At 38.7% G+C, this 23,509-nt stretch overlaps 1 non-coding gene across 1 annotated transcript; it reads right to left on the bottom strand.

Moving 5' to 3' along the window:
* Positions 1–12,199: 12,199 nt before the first annotated feature.
* Positions 12,200–12,307, bottom strand: LOC112761082 (small nucleolar RNA R71). The gene has a single exon (XR_003181493.1). It is a non-coding gene; the product is annotated as a small nucleolar RNA R71 (small nucleolar RNA).
* Between the last annotated feature and the right edge of the window lie 11,202 nt (positions 12,308–23,509).

Here is a 23,509-nt window from a genome sequence, read left to right as displayed (position 1 = left end):
AAATTGTGGTTAAATGTGAAAACATGCTCTTTTGTGCTTCGTGCTAGTTAATTTTATTCACTTTAATCTCATTTGGTGCCTTGATGTATTTGTTAAGTGATTTCAGGTTTCCAAGGCAAGCATGGGTTGGATAAGTGAGGAGAAAAGCATGCAAAAGGGAAGAAACCATGAAGAAATGAGATTTCGAGAGCTGTCCATCCTGACCTCTCGGTACTAAATTGGTCATAACTTGAGCTACAGAGGTCCAAATGAGGCGGTTCCAGCGACATTAGAAAGCTAACGTCCGGGGCTTCGATTTGATATATAATATGCTATAGTGGACATAAGTCTACCTGTGCGTCCGCACAGGTCAGAGAACAGCAACACATCTGTGCGTCCGCACAGGTCCCTGCATGTGAGTTCATTAATTGGAAACCGCTGGGGGCGATTTCTGGGCCCCTAAAACCCATTCCAACTCAGTTTTTAAAGCTATTTAAGGCCAAAGTGAAAAGGAATGAAGGGGGACAATTAGGTTTAGTTTTTATTATGTTTTCTCTTAGTTTCTAGAGAGAGAAGCTCCCCCCTCTCTCTAGAATTAGGGTTCCTTAGTTTAATTTCTTGCAATTTCTACTTTTAATTCTTATTTTCATTTACTTTTCCTTGACATTTATTGTTATTGTAACTTTCTGCTTCTTCATTTCTCTTGTATTTCCTTTATTTTACCACTTTTATGTTATGAGCACTCTTTTGTTGTATTAATTCCAATTAATGCAAATTTATGTTTCTATGTCATTTATTGCTTTCTTTAGTTGTTATTGTCATTTTCTTGCTTTTGGTATTTTAGCATTTATTTTAATGTATTTTAATATTATTTTATTCTCATATACACCAAGTGTTTGATAAAATGCTTGGCTTAGTCTTTTCTTAGTTTTTCTTCATTCTTGGCTTGAAATTGTTGACTTTGGTGTTGCTTGAGTCATTGATGTCCATTCTTGTTTGATACATTAGAGTAGTTAGTTGATTTGGTTTTCCTTGACTCTATGTGACCCCTTAGTGTTGACATAGGACGTAGGGATTGAAATTAACTATGCCTATTTGACTTATCTTCGATGTAAGGTTGACTAAGTAGGATTAACTCTTCATAATCATCATATTTTTGTGGTCAATGGCTAGGATAGGTAGCCTTAGTCCTCAATTACTTGTCAAGAGGTTTCTTGATTCTTGATTCTAAACCAGCAAAAATTCTCTTATCAAATTTGGCGCCGTTGCCGGGGAGTTGCAATGGTGTATATTTTTGGCTATTGTAAATATGTCAATATGTAAATAGCTTGCTTTTTGGTTGTCTTTGTTGATGGTTAGGATTGGGATCCCGGAGGACATTGGAGATTCAAGCATTTGGTGGGAAAGTCAAGCACAAACCACCATAGCAAGGGCTCTCCCAATTGTCTAACTTAAAGACATTAAATAAAAGTGCTTGGTAACATTGTTCTAACTCTTCTCCTTTTGTACATATTTTGACTTAATTGCATTTTTGTTTGATTGATTAGCTTAGAATTAGTTTAATTTTGAGTTTAGATAGGTTAATTTTTATTTGGATCATGAATTTATGGGTTCTTGCATGTTTTGGGTTTGGTTTTAATTGAACTAAGGCTTGGTACCTTAGAATTTTGAAGAAAAATTTTTGCAAAATAGGGCATCTGTGCGGACGCACGTACTTGTGCGTGCGCACAGAACAGCAATTTTCTGCTTCCTGTGCGTGCGCACCGACCTGTGCGCATGCACACACATGATTTTGCCCTCTGCTCACAGTGCTAGCATGCCTTGTGGGCACGCGTTCCTATGCTTTCTGCGACCTGTGCGTGCAAACCCACCTGTGCGTACGCAAACATACCCTTTTTCGCGCTTCTCGTGCGGCCGCACAGACGTGTACGTCCGCACGCCAACTTGCAACCACTCTGGTGGGAGCATTGGCACAGCGTGTGCATGTGAACCCCTGCCCCTTACGCTCTTGTGCGCGCGCACGGTTCCTTGTGCGTGCACACATGATTTTAAAAAAAAAATAGTCTTCTGTGCGTGCACACACCTTGGTGCGCGCGCACACTTCTTGTTCCCTCTTTTGTCTGCAGTGCCCGCACGCTGTTGTGCGCTCACATAAACCCCTTTTCCACCTAGTGTGCGTACGCACGCATGCCTGTGCGTACGGACACCCCTGTTTTCTTCCACTTTACTTCTTTTTCTCCTCCTTTCTCTACTTCCTCTTTTCTTCTCTCTTCCACCCTTCTCTTCTCTTACTTTTGTCCTCTTTTCTACTTATTCTAGTTGCTTTCCATTCCATTTCATTTCGATTTTAATTATTATATTTGTTTTAGTTTAATTGTTCATGATTAAATAAATTACAAGTGTTGATTGATGTGATATGGGTTGCTTCTTGTTTGAATTTTGATTTCATTGTTGATGGATATGTGCACTAATTATTAAAGCCTTGTTTGATTGCCTAATTGAATTGTTAGTTTGATTCATATGTTGTCATGACCATATGCATTAGACTTTATCCTTGTTTGGCATCTTAATCATGAATTGTGCACTTGTACTTTAGTGAATTGAGTTGAACTACTTAGTCATCATGGTTCTTAAGTGAATATAATCACATAACAAGGTATTTGTTCCTTGTTAATGCTTTGCATTTTTTTGAGTTGACTTGATTTTATTCTTATAATGACTTGTCGCTTTTTGTAACAAGCACCTTATACATGTGATTATTTCATTAATCCTAAGGGTGAATAAGTAGTCTCTTTTCATCATTGAATTGGTTATTGTTAATTGTGCCATGTTCTATTAATTTTGCGCTTTCACTTGCATAATTTCAATATCCAATATCTCATATACTCAATTCACTTTAGTTGTGGTTACCTAGGGTTATTTGTGCATTCACTCTTGCTTATGCTTTACTTGAAATCTAGGCCACTTGATTGAGAAACATGCTATTTCTTTTCCTTATGTGGTTGACCTTTTCACCCAATCAATGTGTGGATTCTAAACTATGCGCATTTAGAATACACACACATTGTCTTTTATCATATCACCCCACATATCTTATTTTTCCTCAATTCTTGTTTTCTATAGCAACCCGGAGCCGCGGTGGCCACCAGCTAAAGGTGGAGCCTTGTAGAGCGTGGCTTCACCCCCGGATTGAGTGCATGCACGGAGGACCGTGCAACGTTTAAGTGTGGGGGAGGATCCGCAACTTTTGGGGCGTAAATTTCTCTTTCTCAACACTTTGCATTATTTTCTAGTTTTTATTAGTTATATTTTTGTGAATATTTGTTAGTCTTTTATTTCATTTTATTTTGCTTAGATTGCTTGTATATATCTTAGCTTGCTTATAGTTTTATTTTCATGTTGCATGATTAGATTGAATAAGTTTGGTAAAACAACAAAGAATTTTCAAAAAAATCTCTTTGTGGGCATCCCATTGATTAGATTTGAAAACATATTTTTGAACTTGCTTGAAGCATCTTTTAATGGAACATAGAAAAGAGCTTGAACAAATACCAAGTGATATTTGAGCTTAAAGTGTGTGGTTGCATATTTTCAACCACAAAATTTTGTTCTTGTGTGCTATAAACTCCCTTTTTATGATTGTGATCTTTGATTTGCTTTAGTCTATATATCCTATATTTGTTGTTTTGAATGCATCTAGTATGATTGAGGCTATTCTTGAAATTAAACTCACTTAAACCATATGGCCAACCCTTACATCTACCTTTGTAAACCACTTTTGAGCCTTTTAATTCCTCTTTGTTCTTATTTTAAGCACATCATTTGCCCTAAGTGAAAAATCATTAATGTTCTTGAATTGTATCTTTGATTAGCTTGGGTTTGAGTGTGTGTATTAATCAAGTGTGGGGGAATTTGAGGGAAACATTGGTAGAAAGTTAGTTGAGACATTGAGAATATTTGGAAAAATGGGTAAACACTCATGCATCTATTAAGTAAGACATATGCATCTCTTTGTGTTGATAAAAGAAAAAAATTTTGGTGTATATACTTTGCATAGAAAAAAAAAGAGAGAAAAAGAAAAAGAAAAAGAAAAAAAAGAAAAGAAAAAAAAAAGAAAAAAAAAAGATAATAATAATGAAAATAAGAGATGCATATGTGGTTGAATTGGAAAGAAGCATGCATGAGTGAATGTGAGAAAGAGAATAAATGGGTAGTTAGGTTGTTTTGTTATGTATATGGGATGATATGGGATTAGGTGGGATACTTGAGCTAATCAAAGATCCAATTTATTAGCCTACTAAACCATATTAATCCTACCCTTACCTAAGCCCCATTACAACCCACAAAAGTCCTCATGATATTTGCATTCATTCATCAAGTATTAGTTGATTGTTAGATGACTTGCAAATCTTTGAGAAACATGATTAAAGGAGGATTGAGTGATTAAACCCTACACACTGAGCGATTAGAGTGTAAACACATCCGGTGAGGGTTTCAATTGCTCAATTCTATGTTTCCATTGCTTATTTTGTATCTTTTTGCAAGTTGTTGAACTTAATTTTGAAAATTTCAAATCAATCTTTGGACATTGATTATATTGCTATATTTTCTTGTCTTGGCCCTAAAGTTCTACTATGTATTGATTGAGATTCTTTTTTTTTATTTTTGCTAAACTCAATAGGAATCATAGTGTAGATATATATAGATAGTATTTAGTATAGTTACATGCATGTAGGTAGTTGCATTAATAATTACCCCATCATTCATCTCCTTTGGTTGGTTTAGCATGAGGACATGCTTGATTTAAGTGTGGGGGAATGGATGAGTCCATATTTTACGATATCTTTTGGTTTGATTTGAGTGGATTTCATCATATAAACCCACATTTATTCATCTAAATAGCATGCTTATGAGATTTCTTCCTAAATTGTGCTTAAATGGGAAAACATGCTCTTTTGTGCTTAGTTCTAGTTAATTTTATTCACTTTAATCTCATTTGGTGCCTTGATGTATTTGTTAAGTGATTTCAGGTTTCCAAGCCAAGCATGGGTTGGATAAGTGAGCAGAAGAGCATGCAAAAGGGAAGAAACCATGAAGAAATGAGATTTGGAAAGTTGTCTATCCTGACCTCTCGGTACTAAATTGGTCATAACTTGAGCTACAGAGGTCCAAATGAGGCGGTTCTCATGGCATTGGAAAGCTAACGTCCGGGGCTTCGATTTGATATATAATTTACTATAGTGGACATAACTCTACTTGTTCATCCGCACAGGTACTTGTGCGTCCGCACAAGTCAGAAAACAGCAAGTGTGTGGACGCACACATCTGTGCGTCCGCACAGGTCCCTGCACGTGAGCTCATTAATTGGAAACTACTGCGGGCGATTTTTAGGCCCCTAAAACCCATTCCAACTCAGTTTTTGAAGCTATTTAAGGCCAAAGTGAAGAGGAATGAAGGGGGGCAATTAGGTTTAGTTTTTATTATGTTTTCTCTTAGTTTCTAGAGAGAGAAGCTCCCCCCTCCCTCTAGAATTAGGATTCTTTAGTTTAATTTCTTGCAATTTCTACTTTTAATTCTTGTTTTCATTTATTTTTCCTTGTCATTTATTGTTATTGCATCTTTCTTCTTCATTTCTCTTGTATTTCCTTTATTTTGCCACTTTTATGTTATGAGCACTCTTTTGTTATTTTAATTCCAATAAATGCAAATTTATGTTTCTATGTCATTTATTGCTTTCTTTAGTTATTATTGTCATTTTCTTGCATTTGGTATTTTAGCATTTATTTTAATGTATTTTAATATTATTTTATTCTCATGCACACCAAGTGTTTGATAAGATACCTATCTTAGTTTTTACTTTGTTTTTTTCATTCTTGGTTTGAAATTGTTGACTTTGGTGTTCCTTGAGTCATTGATGTCCATTCTTGTTTGATACATTAGAGTAGTTAGTTGATTTGGTTTCCCTTGACTCTATGTGACCTCTTAGTGTTGACATAGGACTTAGGGATTGAAATTAACTATGCCTATTTGACTTATCTTCGATGTAAGGTTGACAAAGTAGGATTAACTCTTCATAATTATCATATATTTGTGGTCAATGGCTAGGATAGGTAGCCTTAGTCCTCAATTACTTGTCAAGAGGTTTCTTGCTTTTGAAGTTTTATTGCTTTGACTTTTACTTGCTTTCATTTACTTTCTTGCATGTCAAGTTACTTTCTTGCCATTTCTTTTCTTTGCATTTAATTGTTTTCACTTTTATTGCTTTGATGTTTAAATCCTTGCATGTTTAGTTTTCACACTCTTGGTTGAGAAATTGGTTGTTTGGGTGGAATTGAGTTGTGGATGTCCATTCTGCATTGTGTGACAATGGTTAATTAATTTGGTTTCCTTTGACGCTAGTCTTTCACTAAGTAATTGGTGAGTTGACTAGGACTTATGGATTGAGATCAATTACACCTTTGACTAATTCTCAAGGAGGATTGATTGATTGGGATTGCTTCCACACAATTGCCATGTTTGTATTCCATAACTAGGATAGGAAACCTAGATTACCCACTTCTTGCCAAGAGTCCTTTAATTACTTTCTTTTCAATTCCTTGCTATTTACATCTCTTGCTTTCATTCCCAATCCCTCTTGCCCTCTCATAGCCAATAATTGTACACTTAATTGCAACTCCTAGGAAAGACGACCCGGGAGCTAAATACTCTTGGTTATATTTTGTATTGAATTTATTATTTGATTGATGTTCAATTGTTGGGTTTGGACTATAATTGCAACGGACAAATTCTACTTTTAGTGTGAAAATCAAAACCCCTGCATTTGGCCATTGTCAGCATGCCAGTTCACTTAACTAGAAAGGGAGATTGAAGACTTCATCGAGGGCGTGCCACTTGGGAGTTGGGTGTGGCACGCTAACCTTATTAGCACCATGGGCGTGACATGCCAGTCCTGGACGTGGCACGCTAGCTTACTGGACCAGAGAGGAATGTTTGTGCACCAACAAAGGGCGTGGCACGCCAGACCTGGGCGTGGTACGCCAAGCAAACCTTCCAGAGAAGAAGAATAACGATTTTGCTGAGGGCATGGCACACCAGTTTAAATTGCCAGTGAAGAAGATGGAAGACTGCACCTAGGGCGTGCCACTTGAGTTTTGTGCGTGGCATGCCAGGCCAATCTTCATGGGCATGCCACTTGAGAGTTGGGTGTGGCACGCCAAGCCAGCTTCACTAAGGGGCATGCCACTTGAGATTTGGGCATGGCACGCCAAGCCAGCTTGACCTTTTGGGCGTGGCACGCCACTCACACGCCATTCACACGCCACTCACATGCCTCTAATGAATGGTTATTCCCTTTAGCTTTCAATTGTAATTTTCTTTTCTTTTTGTAATTTTTCATTTCTAGAATAGGAGTAGTATAAATACCCCTTGAAGAGTACTGAAAAGGGGCTTGGAACTTTTACTCCACATTACTTTACTTTTATCTTCTTCCATCTCTTGTACTCTCTCTAAGCTATGATTAGCTAAACTCCCTCTCATTCGGGGAGGGAGATCTGTTGTACTTGATGGATTAATGCTAGTGAATTTCTTCTTCTCTTCATCTCTCTTTGATTTGATAGAAGGAATTTTGTTCTGCAAGCTTAGCATTCAATTATCTTGGAAAAGAGATTGAATGCAATTTGGGTTTCATGGGAACCTTAGAAGAGGAAACATGAAATCATGCTTGAAATCCCTTCTCACATTGAGTAAATCTGGGTTTCGGGATTGGATATTGTTCATACACTGGTCCGAGTTACCAGGTCCGAACGACATAAGGCTGGAAGGGCCGACCTCTTCTGAAAGTTACCCCTTTGGACGACTTCTTCTATAAAGGTCAGACTATCACTGTAAAGATCCTAGAAGGCCCAGAACAAAAAGGCCACCAACCACTAGAAGGCAGATGGCCCAAAGATATGATGTCACCCAAAAAAGATAAGATAAGATAACAAACCTTATCTATAAGAGAGATCATCAAAGTACTACTATAAATACACTGGAGCACCTAGGTATAATTCATACTCTAATTCTACTAAAAACCTGCCTAAAGCCTGTACTGACTTAAGCATCGGAGTCTCTTATAGGTACCACCCCCCTCCGGTGAACACGGACCAGCAGCATCTCAAGCTACAACAAGTCGGGCACGAAAGCCTTGACCAGATCAGAAGATCTCATCCGAGATCGACCTCCCTGTTTCAGCTAACCCACAGAACGTTGGCGCCATTGCCGGGGAGCCTGGAAGTCAACCCATGGAAAATAACCCTGCCAACGGCCATAGCTCCGGATTGGAGGAAGGAACGCCGCTTAAGAACATGGATGCCACATCAAAAGACACACACCAAGTCAAGGGAGACAAACAGACTCAGAACGCAAAAATTCCAGATGCCATTCGTGAATAGCAAACAGCTCGAACAAGAAGCCGAACGTCAGCATGAAGCCGAGCGAGATCCCCAGAGAGAAGCAGGACAGCGTCGAGAGCTAGAAGACAAACTCTTGAAGCTCAAAGTGGACCTCAAAACTAATGCCGCTTGATGAGCGGATAATTTATACGCTTTTTGACATTGTTTTTAGTATGTTTTTAGTAGGATCTAGTTACTTTTAGGGATGTTTTTAATAGATTTTGTGTTAAATTCACATTTCTGGACTTTACTATGAGTTTGTGTGTTTTTCTGTGATTTCAGGTATTTTCTGGCTGAAATTGAGGGACTTGAGCAAAAATCAGATTCAGAGGTTGAAAAAGGACTGCTGATGCTGTTGGATTCTGACCTCCCTACACTCAAAGTGGATTTTCTGGAGCTACAGAACTCGAAATGGCGCGATTCCAATTGCGTTGGAAAGTAGACATCCAGGGCTTTCCAGCAATATATAATAGTCCATACTTTGGCCAAGAATTGACGACGTAAACTGGCGTTCAACGCCAGCCTTCTGCCCAAATCTGGCGTCCAGCGCCAGAAAAGGATCCAAAACCAGAGTTGAACGCCCAAACTGGCACAGAAACTGGCGTTCAACTCCACAAATGGCCTCTGCACGTGGAACACTTAAGCTCAGCCCAAACACACACCAAGTGGGCCCCGGAAGTGGATTTATGCATCAATTACTTACTCATATAAACCCTAGTAGCTAGTTTATTATAAATAGGACCTCTTACTATTGTATTAAGAATCTTTGGATTACCTTATGATCCTTTGATCACGTTTTAGGGGGCTGGCCATCTCGGCCATGCCTGGACCTTCACTTATGTATTTTTAATGGTAGAGTTTCTACACTCCATGGATTAAGGTGTGGAGCTCTGCTGTCCCTCAAAGATTAATGCAAAGTACTACTGTTTTCTATTCAATTCTTCTTATTTCGCTTCTAAGATATCCATTCGCACCCAAGAACGTGATGAAGGTGATGATTATGTGTGACGCTCATCATCCTTCTCCCTTATGAACGCGTGTCTGACAAACACTTCTGTTCTACATGAAATAAGCTAGAATGAGTATCTCTTAGATCTCCTAACCAGAATCTTCGTGGCGTAAGCTAGAATGATGGCAGCATTCAAGAGAATCCAGAAGGTCTAAACCTTGTCTGTGGTATTCCGAGTAGGATTCAATGATTGAATGACTGTGACGAGCTCCTAACTCGCGATTGCAGGGCGTTAGTGACAGACGCAAAAGGATAGTAAATCCTATTCCAGCATGATCGAGAACCGACAGATGAATAGCCGTGCCGTGACAGGGTGCGTGAGCATATTATTCACTGAGAGGATAAGATGAAGCCATTGACAAGGGTGATGCCTCCAGACGATTAGCCGTGCCGTGACAGGGCATTGGATCATTTTCCCGTGAGATGACCGAAAGTAGCCATTGACAGTGGTGATGTATCACATAAAGCCAGCCATGGAAAGGAGTAAGACTGATTGGATGAAGATAGCAGAAAAGCAGAGGTTCAGAGGAACGAAAAGCATCTCCATTCGCTTATCTGAAATTCCTATCAATGATTTACATAAGTATCTCTATCCCTCTTTTATTATATCATATTCGAAAACACCTTTATCACTTTATATCTGCCTGACTGAGATTTACAAGGTGACCATAGCTTGCTTCATACCAACAATCCCCGGCAACGGCGCCAAATACTTGGTTCACGAAATTGTGATCTCCAGGCTCGAACAAATCCTGGTAATGGCTCCAGAGCTTGGTGCTCTGATCTTAATTCATAATTGTCACAACTTCGATACAACTAACCAGCAAGTGCACTGGGTCGTCCAATTGCATGTGCATTTCCTCTGTGTCATTTCATGTTTCTTGTTTGAGTCTTGAGTCATGTTATAAGTTTGGTGTCAATTGCATGTGCATCTTGCATTTTTCAAAAATTTCATGCATTCATAGTGTTCTTCATGATCTTCAAGTTGTTCTTGGTAAGTCTTCTTGTTTGATCTTGATGATTTTTTGTTTTGTGTCTTTTCATGTTTATCATATGCATTCTTGAATTCTTAGTGCGTAAGCATTAAAGAATTCTAAGTTTGGTGTCTTGCATGTTTTCTTTGCATTAAAAATTTTTCAAAAATATGTTCTTGATGTTCATCATGACATTCAAAGTGTTCTTGGTGTTCATCTTGACATTCATAGCATTCTTGCATGCATCACATGTTTTGATCTAAAAATTTCATGCATTGCATTATTTTACTTGTTTTTTTTTTCTCTCATCATAAAAATTTCAAAAATCAAAAAAATATCTTTCCCTTTTTCTCTCATCAAATTCGAAAATTTGGATTGACTTTTTCAAAAAATTTTAAAATCAAATTGTTTCTCACGAGTCAAATCAAATTTTCAATTTGGAAATCTTATCTTTTTCAAAATCTTTTTCAAAAATCAAATCTTTTTCAAAATTCTTAGTTATTTTCGAAAATTCCAAAAATATTTTTCAAAAATCTTTTTCTTATTTTTATACCAAATTTTCGAAAATAACATAATCAATTAATGTTTTGATTCAAAAATTTGAAGTTTGTTACTTGCTTGTTAAGAAAGATTCAAACTTTAAGTTCTAGAATCATATCTTGTGATTTCTTATGAATAAAGTCATTAATTGTGATTTTAAAAATCAAATCTTTTTCAAAACTAATTTCAATCATATCTTTTCAAAAATATCTTCTTATCTTATCTTTTTCAAAAATATCTTTTCAAAATATCTTTTCTAACTTCCTAACTTCTTATCTTTTCAAAAATTGTTTCAACTAACTAACTAACTTTTTGTTTGTTTCTTAACTTTTTCAAAACCACCTAACTAATTCTCTCTTTCTAATTTTTGAAAATATCTTCCCCTTTTTTCAAAAACTTCTTTTTAATTAACTAATTATTTTTATTTTTTATTTTTGATTTCAAAAAAAATTTCGAAAAAAATACTAAAATTTTTCAAAAACTATTTTCAAAAATCACTAACTCTTTTTCAAAATAATTTTCAAAAATTATCCCTCCCCCATCTCATTCTATTTATTCATTCATATCCTAACATCTCATCTCACCTCTCTTCCATCCTCACAGTTGTGTTTCTTCCATTATATTACATTCTTTGTCTCCCCCTCTTCTTCCACTCACACAGGAATCCCTATACTGTGGTATAAAGGATCTCTATTATTATTATTATTTTTCTGTGCCTTCTTCTTTGTCATATGAGCAGGAGCAAGGATAAGAACATTCTTGTGGAAGCAGATCCAGAACCTGAAAGGACTCTAAAGAGAAAATTAAGAGAAGCTAAAATACAACAATCCAGAGATAATCTTTCAGAAAATTTTGAACAGGCAGAGAAGATGGCAGCCGAAAACAATAATAATGTAAGGAAGATGCTTGGTGACTTTACTGCACTTAATTCCAATTTACATGGAAGAAGCATCTCCATTCCTGCCATTGGAGCAAACAACTTTGAGCTGAAACCTCAATTAGTTTCTCTGATGCAGCAGAACTGCAAGTTTCATGGACTTCCATCTGAAGATCCTTTTCAGTTCATAACTGAATTCTTGCAGATATGTGATACTGTTAAGACTAATGGAGTAGATCCTGAAGTCTATAGGCTCATGCTTTTCCCTTTTGCTGTAAGAGACAGAGCTAGATTATGGTTGGATTCTCAACCTAGAGACAGCCTGAACTCTTGGGATAAGCTGGTCACGACTTTCTTAGCCAAGTACTTTCCTCTTCAAAAGCTGAGCAAGCTTAGAGCTGATGTTCAAACCTTAAGACAGAAAGAAGGTGAATCCCTCTATGAAGCTTGGGAAAGATACAAATAGTTGACCAAAAAGTGTCCTTCTGACATGCTTTCAGAATGGACCATCCTAGATATATTCTATGATGGTTTATCTGAGCTATCAAAGATGTCACTGGACACCTCTGCAGGTGGATCCATTCACCTAAAGAAAACGCCTGCAGAAGCTCAAGAACTCATTGACATGGTTGCTAATAACCAGTTCATGTACACTTCTGAAAGGAATCCTATGAGTAATGGGATGCCTATGAAGAAGGAAGTTCTTGAAGTTGATACTCTGAATGCCATATTGGCTCAGAACAAAATATTGACTCAGCAAGTCAATATGATTTCTCAGAGTCTGCATGGAATGCAAGCTGCATCCAACAGTACTCAAGAGGCATCTTCTGAAGAAGAAGCCTATGATCCTGAGAACCCTGCAATAGCAAAGGTGAACTACTTAGGTGACCCTTATGGAAACACCTATAACTCAACATGGAGAAATCATCCAAATTTCTCATGGAAAGATCAAAAGCCCCAACAAGGCTTTAATAATGGTGGAAGAAACAGGTTTAGCAATAGCAAACCTTTTCCATCATCAACTCAGCAACAGACAGAGAACTCTGAACAAAATGCTTCTAATTTAGCAAATCTAGTCTCTGATCTATCTAAGGCCACTGTAAGTTTCATGAATGAAACAAGGTCTTCCATTAGAAATGTGGAAGCACAAGTGGGCCAGCTGAGTAAAAGGATCACTGAAATCCCTCCTAGTACTCTCCCAAGCAATACAGAAGAGAACCCAAAAGGAGAGTGCAAGGCCATTGACATAAGCGCCATGGCCGAACCTGTGAGGAGAGGAGAGGACGTGAATCCCAAGGAGGAAGACCTTCTGGGACGTCCAGTGATCAATAAGGAGCTTCCCTCTGAGGAACCAAAGGACTCTGAGGCTCATCTAGAGACCATAGAGATTCCATTGAACCTCCTTATACCCTTCATGAGCTCTGATGAGTATTCCTCTTCAGAAGAGAATGAGGATGTTACAGAAGAGCAAACTGCCAAGTTTCTTGGTGCAATCATGAAGCTGAATGCCAAATTATTTGGCATTGATACTTGGGAAGTTGAACCGCCCTTGTTCATCAATGAACTAAGTGATCTGGATCAACTGACATTGTCTCAGAAGAGACAGGATCCTGGAAAGTTCATAATACCCTGTACCATAGGCACCATGATCTTTAAGGCTCTGTGTGACCTTGGTTCAGGAATAAACCTCATGCCCCTCTCTGTAATAGAGAAACTGGGAATCTATGGGGTGCAAGCTGCTAAAATCTCATTAGAGATGGCAGACAGCTCAAGAAAACAGGCTTATGGACAAGTAGAAGATGTATTAGTAATGGTTGAAGGCCTTTACATACCTACTGATTTCATAGTCCTGGATACTGGAAAGGAAGAGGATGAATCCATCATCCTAGGAAGACCTTTCCTGGCCACAGCAAGAGCTGTGATTGACGTTGACAGAGGTGAAATAGTCCTTCAATGGAATGAGAACTCCCTTGGATTCAAAACTCAAGGATCTCCCTCTGCAACCATGGAGAGGAAGCTTGAAAAGCTTCTCTCAAAGCAGAGTCAACCAGAGCCCCCACAGTCAAACTCTAAGTTTGGTGTTGGGAGGCCACAACCAAACTCTAAGTTTGGTGTTGAACTCCCATATCCAAACTCTAAGTTTGGCGTTGGAGAGTCTCAACAAAGCTCTGCACATCTGTGAGGCTCCATGAGAGCCCACTGTCAAGCTATTGACATTAAAGAAGCGCTTGTTGGGAGGCAACCCAATGTTTATCTAATTCTTATTTTTATTGTTTTTCATGTTTTCTTAGGGTCATGATCATGTGGAGTCACAAAATAAATATAAAAATTGAAAACGGAATCAAAAACAGCAGAAGAAAAATCACACCCTGGAGGAGCATCTGTCTGGCGTTCAGCGCCAGAACAGAGCATGGTTCTGGCGCTGAACGCCCAAAATGGGCAGCTTCTGGGCGCTGAACGCCAGAACAGGCATGGTTCTGGCGTTCAACGCCAGAAATGGCACACAAATGGGCGTTGAACACCCAAAATGGCCACCAACCTGGCGCTGAACGCCCAGAGTTGGATACAAAGGCATTTTTACATGCCTAAGGGGTGCAGGGATGTAAATCCTTGAAAACCTCAGGATCTGTGGACCCCACAGGATCCCCACCTACCTCCACTCACTTCTTCTCACCACTCTTTTTCACGCAACCCCACAAACACTCTTCCCTAAAAACCCCTCACCAATCACCTCAATCTCTCTTCCCCACTAAACCTTCACCACTCACATCCATCCACTCTTCCCCATAAACCTACCTCATAAACTCCACCTACCTTCAAAATTCAAAACCAATTTCCCACCCAAACCCACCCATATGGCTGAACCTTAACCCCCCCTCCCTTCCCTATATAAAGCCATCCATTCTTCTTCAAATTCACACAACACACCCCTCTACACTCCTCTTGGCCGAAACCACATCTCCCTCTCCATATTTCTTCTTCTTCTTCTTCTATTCTTTTGTTTATTGCTCGAGGGCGAGCAATATTCTAAGTTTGGTGTGGTAAAAGCATAGCTTTTTTGTGTTTCCATTACCATTGATGGCACCTAAGACCGGAGAATCCTCTAGAAGAGGGAAAGGGAAGACAAAAGCTTCCACATCCGAGTCATGGGAGATGGAAAGATTCATCTCCAAATCCCATCAAGACCACTTCTATGATGTTGTGGCCAAGAAGAAGGTGATCCCTGAGGTCCCTTTTAAACTCAAAAGAAATGAGTATCCGGAGATCCAACATGAAATTCAAAGAAGAGGTTGGGAAGTTCTAACAAATCCCATCCAACAAGTCGGCATCCTAATGGTTCAAGAATTTTATGCCAATGCATGGATCACCAAGAACCATGATCAAATTAAGAACCCGGATCCAAAGAACTATGTTACAATGGTTCGGGGGAAATACTTAGATTTTAGTCCGGAGAATGTGAGGTTGGCGTTCAACTTGCCATACATGGAAGAGAACGCACGCCCCTACACAAGGAGAGTCAACTTTGATCAAAGGTTGGACCAAGTCCTTATGGACATATGTGTAGAAGGAGCTCAATGGAAGATTGACCCCAAAGGCAAACCGGTTCAACTAAGAAGATTGGACCTCAAGCCTACTGCTAGAGGATGGCTGGAGTTTATTCAATGCTCAATCATTCCCACTAGCAACCGGTCTGAAGTTACTATAGACCGGGCCATCATGATCCATAGCATCATGATTGGAGAAGAGGTGGAAGTTCATGAGATTATACCTCAAGAACTCTACAAGGTGGCTGACAAGTCCTCCACTATGGCAAGGTTAGCCTTTCCTCACCTCATTTGCCACCTATGCAATTCAGCTGGGATTGACATAGAGGGAGATATCCTCATTAAAGAGGACAAGCCCATCACTAAGAAAAAGATGGAGCAAGCAAGAGAGCCCAGTCATGGAGCTCAAGAGGCACAAGAAGCTCATTTCCATGAGATCCCGGAAATCCCTCAAATGCACTTTCCTCCACAAAACTATTGGGAGCACATCAACACCTCCCTAGAAGAATTGAGTTCCAATATGGGACAACTAAGGGTGGAACATCAAGAGCACTCCATCATGCTTCATGAAATAAGAGAAGATCAAAAAGCAATGAGGGAGGAGCAACAAAGACAAGGAAGAGACATAGAAGAGCTCAAGGACATCATTGGTTCCTCAAGAAGGAAACGCCACCATCACTAAGGTGGATTCATTCCTTGTTCTTATTTCTTCTGTTTTTCGTTCTCTATGTTATGTGCTTATCTATGTTTGTGTCTTCATTACATGATCATTAGTAGTTAGTAACTATGTCTTAAAGATATGAATGTCCTACGAATCCATCACCTCTCTTAAATGAAAAATGTTTTAATTCAAAAGAACAAGAAGTACATGAGTTTCGAATTTATCCTTGAACTTAGCTTAATTATATTGATGTGGTGACAATGCTTCTTGTTTTCTGAATGTATGCTTGAACAGTGCATATGTGTTTTGAAGTTGTTGTTTAAGAATGTTAAATATGTTGGCTCTTGAAAGAATGATGACTAGGAGACATGTTATTTGATAATCTGAAAAATCATAAAAATGATTCTTGAAGCAAGAAAAAGCAGCAAAGAACAAAGCTTGCAGAAAAAAAAATATTTATAAAAAAAAAAGAGAAAAAGAAAAAGCAAGCAGAAAAAGCCAATAACCCTTAAAACCAAAAGGCAAGGGCAAATAAAAAGGATCCCAAGGCTTTGAGCATCAGTGGATAGGAGGGCCTAAAGGAATAAAATCCTGGTCTAAGCGGCTAAACCAAGCTGTCCCTAACCATGTGCTTGTGGCGTGTAGGTGTCAAGTGAAAACTTGAGACTGAGCGGTTAAAGTCAAGGTCCAAAGCAAAAACAAAGAGTGTGCTTAAGAACCTTGGACACCTCTAATTGGGGACTTCAGCAAAGCTGAGTCACAATCTGAAAAGGTTCACCCAATTATGTGTCTGTGGCATTTATGTAGCCGGTGGTAATACTGGAAAACAAAGTGCTTAGGGCCACGGCCAAGACTCATAAAGAAGCTGTGTTCAAAAATCATCATACTGAACTAGGAGAGTCAATAACACTATTCGAAATCTGAAGTTCCTATAGATGCCAATCATTCTAAACTTCAATGGATAAAGTGAGATGCCAAAACTATTCAAGAGGCAAAAAGCTATAAGTCCCGCTCATATGATTACAGCTATGTTTCATTGATAGTTTGGAATTTATAGTATATTCTATTCTTTTTATCCTATTTTGATTTTCAGTTGCTTGGGGACAAGCAACAATTTAAGTTTGGTGTTGTGATGAGCGGATAATTTATACGCTTTTTGACATTGTTTTTAGTATGTTTTTAGTAGGATCTAGTTACTTTTAGGGATGTTTTTAATAGATTTTGTGTTAAATTCACATTTCTGGACTTTACTATGAGTTTGTGTGTTTTTCTGTGATTTCAGGTATTTTCTGGCTGAAATTGAGGGACTTGAGCAAAAATCAGATTCAGAGGTTGAAAAAGGACTGCTGATACTGTTGGATTCTGACCTCCCTGCACTCAAAGTGGATTTTCTGGAGCTACAGAACTCAAAATGGCGCGCTTCCAATTGCGTTGGAAAGTAGACATCCAGGGCTTTCCAGCAATATATAATAGTACATACTTTGGCCAAGAATTGACGACGTAAACTGGCGTTCAACGCCAGCCTTCTGCCCAAATCTAGCGTCCAGCGCCAGAAAAGGATCCAAAACCAGAGTTGAACGCCCAAACTGGCACAGAAACTGGCGTTCAACTCCACAAATGGCCTCTGCACGTGGAACACTTAAGTTCAGCCCAAACACACACCAAGTGGGCCCCGGAAGTGGATTTATGCATCAATTACTTACTCATGTAAACCCTAGTAGCTAGTTTATTATAAATAGGACCTCTTACTATTGTATTAAGAATCTTTGGATTACCTTATGATCCTTTGATCACGTTTTAGGGGGCTGGCCATCTCGGCCATGCCTGGACCTTCACTTATGTATTTTTAACGGTAGAGTTTCTACACTCCATGGATTAAGGTGTGGAGCTCTGCTGTCCCTCAAAGATTAATGCAAAGTACTACTGTTTTCTATTCAATTCTTCTTATTTCGCTTCTAAGATATCCATTCGCACCCAAGAACGTGATGAAGGTGATGATTATGTGTGACGCTCATCATCCTTCTCCCTTATGAACGCGTGTCTGACAAACACTTCTGTTCTACATGAAATAAGCTAGAATGAGTATCTCTTAGATCTCCTAACCAGAATCTTCGTGGCGTAAGCTAGAATGATGGCAGCATTCAAGAGAATCCGGAAGGTCTAAACCTTGTCTATGCTATTCCGAGTAGGATTCAATGATTGAATGACTGTGACGAGCTCCTAACTCGCGATTGCAGGGCGTTAGTTACAGACGCAAAAGGATAGTAAATCCTATTCCAGCATGATCGAGAACCGACTGATGAATAGCCGTGCCGTGACAGGGTGCGTGAGCATATTATTCACTGAGAGGATAAGATGAAGCCATTGACAAGGGTGATGCCTCCAGATGATTAGCCGTGCCGTGACAGGGCATTGGATCATTTTCCCGTGAGATGACCGAAAGTAGCCATTGACAGTGGTGATGTATCACATAAAGCCAGCCATGGAAAGGAGTAAGACTGATTGGATGAAGATAGCAGGAAAGCAGAGGTTCAGAGGAACGAAAAGCATCTCCATTCACTTATCTGAAATTCCTACCAATGATTTACATAAGTATCTCTATCCCTCTTTTATTATATCATATTCGAAAACACCTTTATCACTTTATATCTGCCTGACTGAGATTTACAAGGTGACCATAGCTTGCTTCATACCAACAATCTCCGTGGGATTCGACCCTTACTCACGTAAGGTATTACTTGGACGACCCAGTGCACTTGCTGGTTAGTTGTATCGAAGTTGTGACAATTATGAATTAAGATCAGAGCACCAAGCTCTGGAGCCATTACCAGGATTTGTTCGAGCCTGGAGATCACAATTTCGTGCACCACCGCTCGGTCCAACTGCGAAGATAGCCCCCACAAGGACCAAGACCCATTCATAAAAGAAATCATGAAGGCTAAGGTCCCGAAGGACTTCAAAGTCCCGGACATGACCCCATATGATGGTACGTCCGACCCAAGTCACACCTTAGCAACTTCAAAAGTCGGATGTACCTCACGAATGCCTCAGATGCAACCCGTTGCAAAGCTTTTCCAACCACCTTGACTAAAACGACAGCTTGCCACCAAGGTCGATCACAAGTTTTGATGATCTCGCCAGGAAGTTCTTAGCCAGGTTCTCCATCTAGAAAGACAAAACCAAGCACGCTCTAAGCCTACTAGGGATCAAGCTAAGAGATCGGGAAAGCCTCCGCAGTTATATGAAGAGATTTAATAAAGCATGCCTTGATATACAGAATCTCCCTACAGAAGCAGCAATTATGGGACTCATCAACGGTCTCCGGGAAGGACTCTTTAGCCACTCCATATCCAAAAAACACCCCACATCTCTGAACGAGGTACAAGAACGGACAGAAAAGTACATCAATATGGAGGAGAACTCCCGATTAGGAGAAGCTTTAAATACCGGATTCTCCTACCCACCACGGGACAAGGATAAGGAGTCCAGGAAGAAAAAAGACCAACCCACTAAGAAACCTAGAAAGTATCATAATTACACCCCTATTTGGGTGTCTCTTGTGGATATCTACCGAGAGATATGCAACACTGAGAAGATCCCACCCCCTCGCCCGATCAAACACAAGAGAGGAGGAAGTCAGACAGAGTATTACGAATACCACCAAATCTACGGGCACCCTACGAACGAGTTCTATGACCTGAAGAATGTCATAGAAAAACTGGCAAGAGAAGGGAGACTAGATCAGTTCTTAGCCAACAGAGCAGACGAACCAAAAAAGAGAAGAATGGGTGAAGAGGGCGAACGAGCTGAATGTCCCCCTCACACCCCTGAGAGACATATTCACATGATAAATGGAGGATTCACAGGAGGAAGGATCCCCAAGTCATCCCGCAAAAGACACCTTAAAGAGGTGTACCATGTCGGAGGAAGGGACAGGTCGGTCGACCTCTCCACTATTACCTTCACTCAAGAAAACACCACAGGCATCATCCCAGGGCATGATGACCCGTGGTCGTTACCATCATACTCGCCAACGCAATCTCCACCGAACACTGGTAGACGAAGGAAGCTCTGCAGATATCCTATTCAAATCCGCCTTCGACAAGCTCGGCCTACAAGAAAAAAGTGCTCAGAGCATATCCTAATAGCCTATTCGGGCTCGGAAACACACCAATTCAGCCACTTGGATGCATCCCATTACACACAATGATTTAAGAAAATTGTCGTTTCGGTATAGAATTTCCTCAAATGAATGAATTCTCGTTGCAAGTATAGTTCTACACCAACAAACAATCCTTCCAATAAAAAATTTGGTTGTCACAAGTAACAAACCCTAATGAAAATTAACCGAAGTATTTAGACCTCGGGTCGTCTCACAAGGAATTGCAATAAAGTGATCAATTATTGGCTATAAAAATGCAAGGGGGTTTGATTTTATATTTTTTGCAAGAAAGTAAATAACAAGAAAGTAAATGATAAGAACTAATGAAATAAAGCAAAAGAACTCTTGACTAGACTTAGGTAATTGAGATCACCATCCTTGTCTACAAACCAAATATTGATAATTATGAGGAACCAAGCTCATTAAGTGTACTTCTATACTTGAAGTATATCAAATGGCTTGATCAACATCAACCCATAAGTCCCAACCTATCTACTAATTAGATTAGTAGTTGGTTAATGTCAATGAGTATCAAATTGATCAACAAGGATTCTCAAATCACGAAATCATCGAGACCCAATGATTCAAGGTCACTCAATTCTCTTAGCCTAGGCCAAGAGTAAAGAAAACTACTCAAAAACTAAAGGAAACATTTTATCAAACACTTAGTGTGCAACAAAAGTAAACATCATAAATTGCAAGAAAAGTAAATTCACAACTCAACTCAACAATTAAAAAGAAACATCAACATCAAATTTCATTAAATGTAAATCAAATCCAACATGAGTTTATCATCACAAAAGAAACATAAAAGAGAAATTAACATAAAAATTAAGAGAATCAAGTAATAGAAACAAGAAATTATGAAGGAAATAAGATGAAAACATGAAAATTGACCTAGATTTAAGAGAGATTAACCTAACCTAATTATAGAGAGAAGAGGGAGCTTCTCTCTCTAGAAACTAACCTACATGATGCTCTACTACCAAAAAATTGCTTCCCCCTTGCCCAAGCTTGAATTCTGCAAGAAATAGCATCAGAAATGGGTTGGATTGGGCCCAAAATGAGCTGCAAAATCGCTGGCCACAATTTCACTTTTAATGGGCCATGTGCAGCATCGGTGCACACGTGTACATGGTACGTGCGCGCCTCTATACATCAGGAAACTATGGAAAATTTTATATAATTTCGAAGCCCCGAATGTTAGCTTTCTAAGGCAACTAAAACCGCCTCATTTGGACCTCTGTACCTCAAGTTATGATCGATTGAGTGCGAAGAGGTCAGGCTTGACAGCTTTACGGTTCCTTCATTTCTTCATGAGTTCTCCCACTTTGCATGCTTTTCTCCTCACTTCTTCCATCCAATACTTGCCTTATGAAGCTGAAATCACTCAACAAACATATCAAGGCATCGAATGGAATTAAAGTGAGTTAAATTTAGCTATTTTATGGCCGAAAAAGTATGTTTTCACACTTAAGCACAAATTCAGGGAGAATTGCAAAACCATGCTATTTCATTGAATAAATGTGAGAAAAGTTGATAAAATCCCCCAAATTAAGCACAAGATAAACCATAAAATTGGGGTTTATCAAATCTCCCCACACTTAAACTAAGCATGTCCTCATGCTAATAATAAAGAAGGACAAGAAAAGGGTATGAACATTTAGTCAATGCAAATAAACTATATGCACCTATCTACATGAATGTAACTATATGCAAAATGATTCTACCTACTTGGTTAAAAGCAAATCAATCTCCAAGAACACATATGCACATGTAGGGCTGAGTAGTATGATGATTTATGAATCCTACCAATTTGAATATCAAAATAAAGTACAAGTAGACTTGCAAGAAGAAAAGCTCATGAAAGCCGGGAACAAGGAATTGAGCATCGAACCCTCACCGGAAGTGTATCCGCTCTAGTCGCTTAAGTGTATAGGGTCGATCACTCAATTCTCTTCTAATCATGCTTTCTATGATTTGTTTTTCATCTAACAATCAACAATTATTCAATGCATGCATACATTCATCATGAGGACTTATTCATAGGTTGTAATGGGGCTAGGGTCAAGGTAGTATGCATATGGTCAAGTGAGCTTGAAATTTGAATCTTTGATTAGCCTAAGCTCTCACCTAACACATATAACAACCTATACAATTCTAATACACAGCCTAGCTACCCATAATTCCCACTTTTTCACATACTCATGCATTCTTTTTAATTCACATTCCATATGTATTGATTTTTATTGAACTTTACTTTGGGGCATTTTTGTCCCCTTTTTATTTCTTTTTCTCTTTTTTTTGTATCTCTTTTTTTCTTATATATATATATATATATATATATATATATATATATATATATATATATCTTTTTTTCTTTTTCTTTATCATTTTTTTCTAAAGTATATACAAACATATCAATGCATATCGTTTTACATATAGTGCATTTATATGTACCCAATTCCCAATATTTTTAACAAAAATAAAAATTATACTTTTACCTCAACCAATGTTGCAAGTTTTCCATACCCAAATGATACACACCCTCACTAGCCTAAGCTAATCAAAGATCCAAATTAAGGGATATTTATTGTTTTTCACTTAGGGGTAGTGATGTGCTAATATTAAGAATAAAAGGGATTAATTAGGCTCAAAACCTTACCATATTCAGCGACTCACAAGTAATCACCTCACAAATAGAAGGGAGCTATCCGGCCAAGGATCCCACCATGAAGAAATACTGATGCACGGAAAACTTGTCTCATAACAAATTTCCTTCGGCAAGTGTACCGAATTTGTCGTCAAGTAAAAACTCACAATAGAGTGAGGTCGAATCCCACAAAGATTCATTGATCAAGCAACTTTAATTAGAGGAATGTTCTACTTGAGCTAATCAGGAATTAAGTTGAGAATTGCAGAAAATTAAATGGCGGAAAAGTAAATGGCAGAAAGTAAATTGCAAAATCTTAAATGGGAATGGGGGAATTGCTCATAAATGTAAATGACAGAAATTAAAGAGAATGGGTAAGATCAGAAATGGGGAGTTCATTGGGCTTAGGAGATGTTGCATTCTCCGGATCAATCTCATTTACATCTCTTCCTCAATCAATGCACTCATTGATCTCCTTGGCAATCTTAAGTGATTGAATTACAATTTCTTGTAATTCAATCTCTCAAATCTTGATCAATAGCCAATTCCTTGGTCAATTGCTCATGAGAAGAGATGAAGTATGGTCACTGATTATACCACATGCATTTTTCAAATCAAGCATTGAGAGGATTATAGTCACATATCCATCCAAACCCAATTTGGTCCAGCATGAGAAA

Source organism: Arachis hypogaea, chromosome 16, assembly GCF_003086295.3.
Source record: "Arachis hypogaea cultivar Tifrunner chromosome 16, arahy.Tifrunner.gnm2.J5K5, whole genome shotgun sequence".
NCBI classification, from domain to species: domain Eukaryota; kingdom Viridiplantae; phylum Streptophyta; class Magnoliopsida; order Fabales; family Fabaceae; genus Arachis; species Arachis hypogaea.
This window is presented reverse-complemented; position numbering and strand designations above follow the sequence as displayed.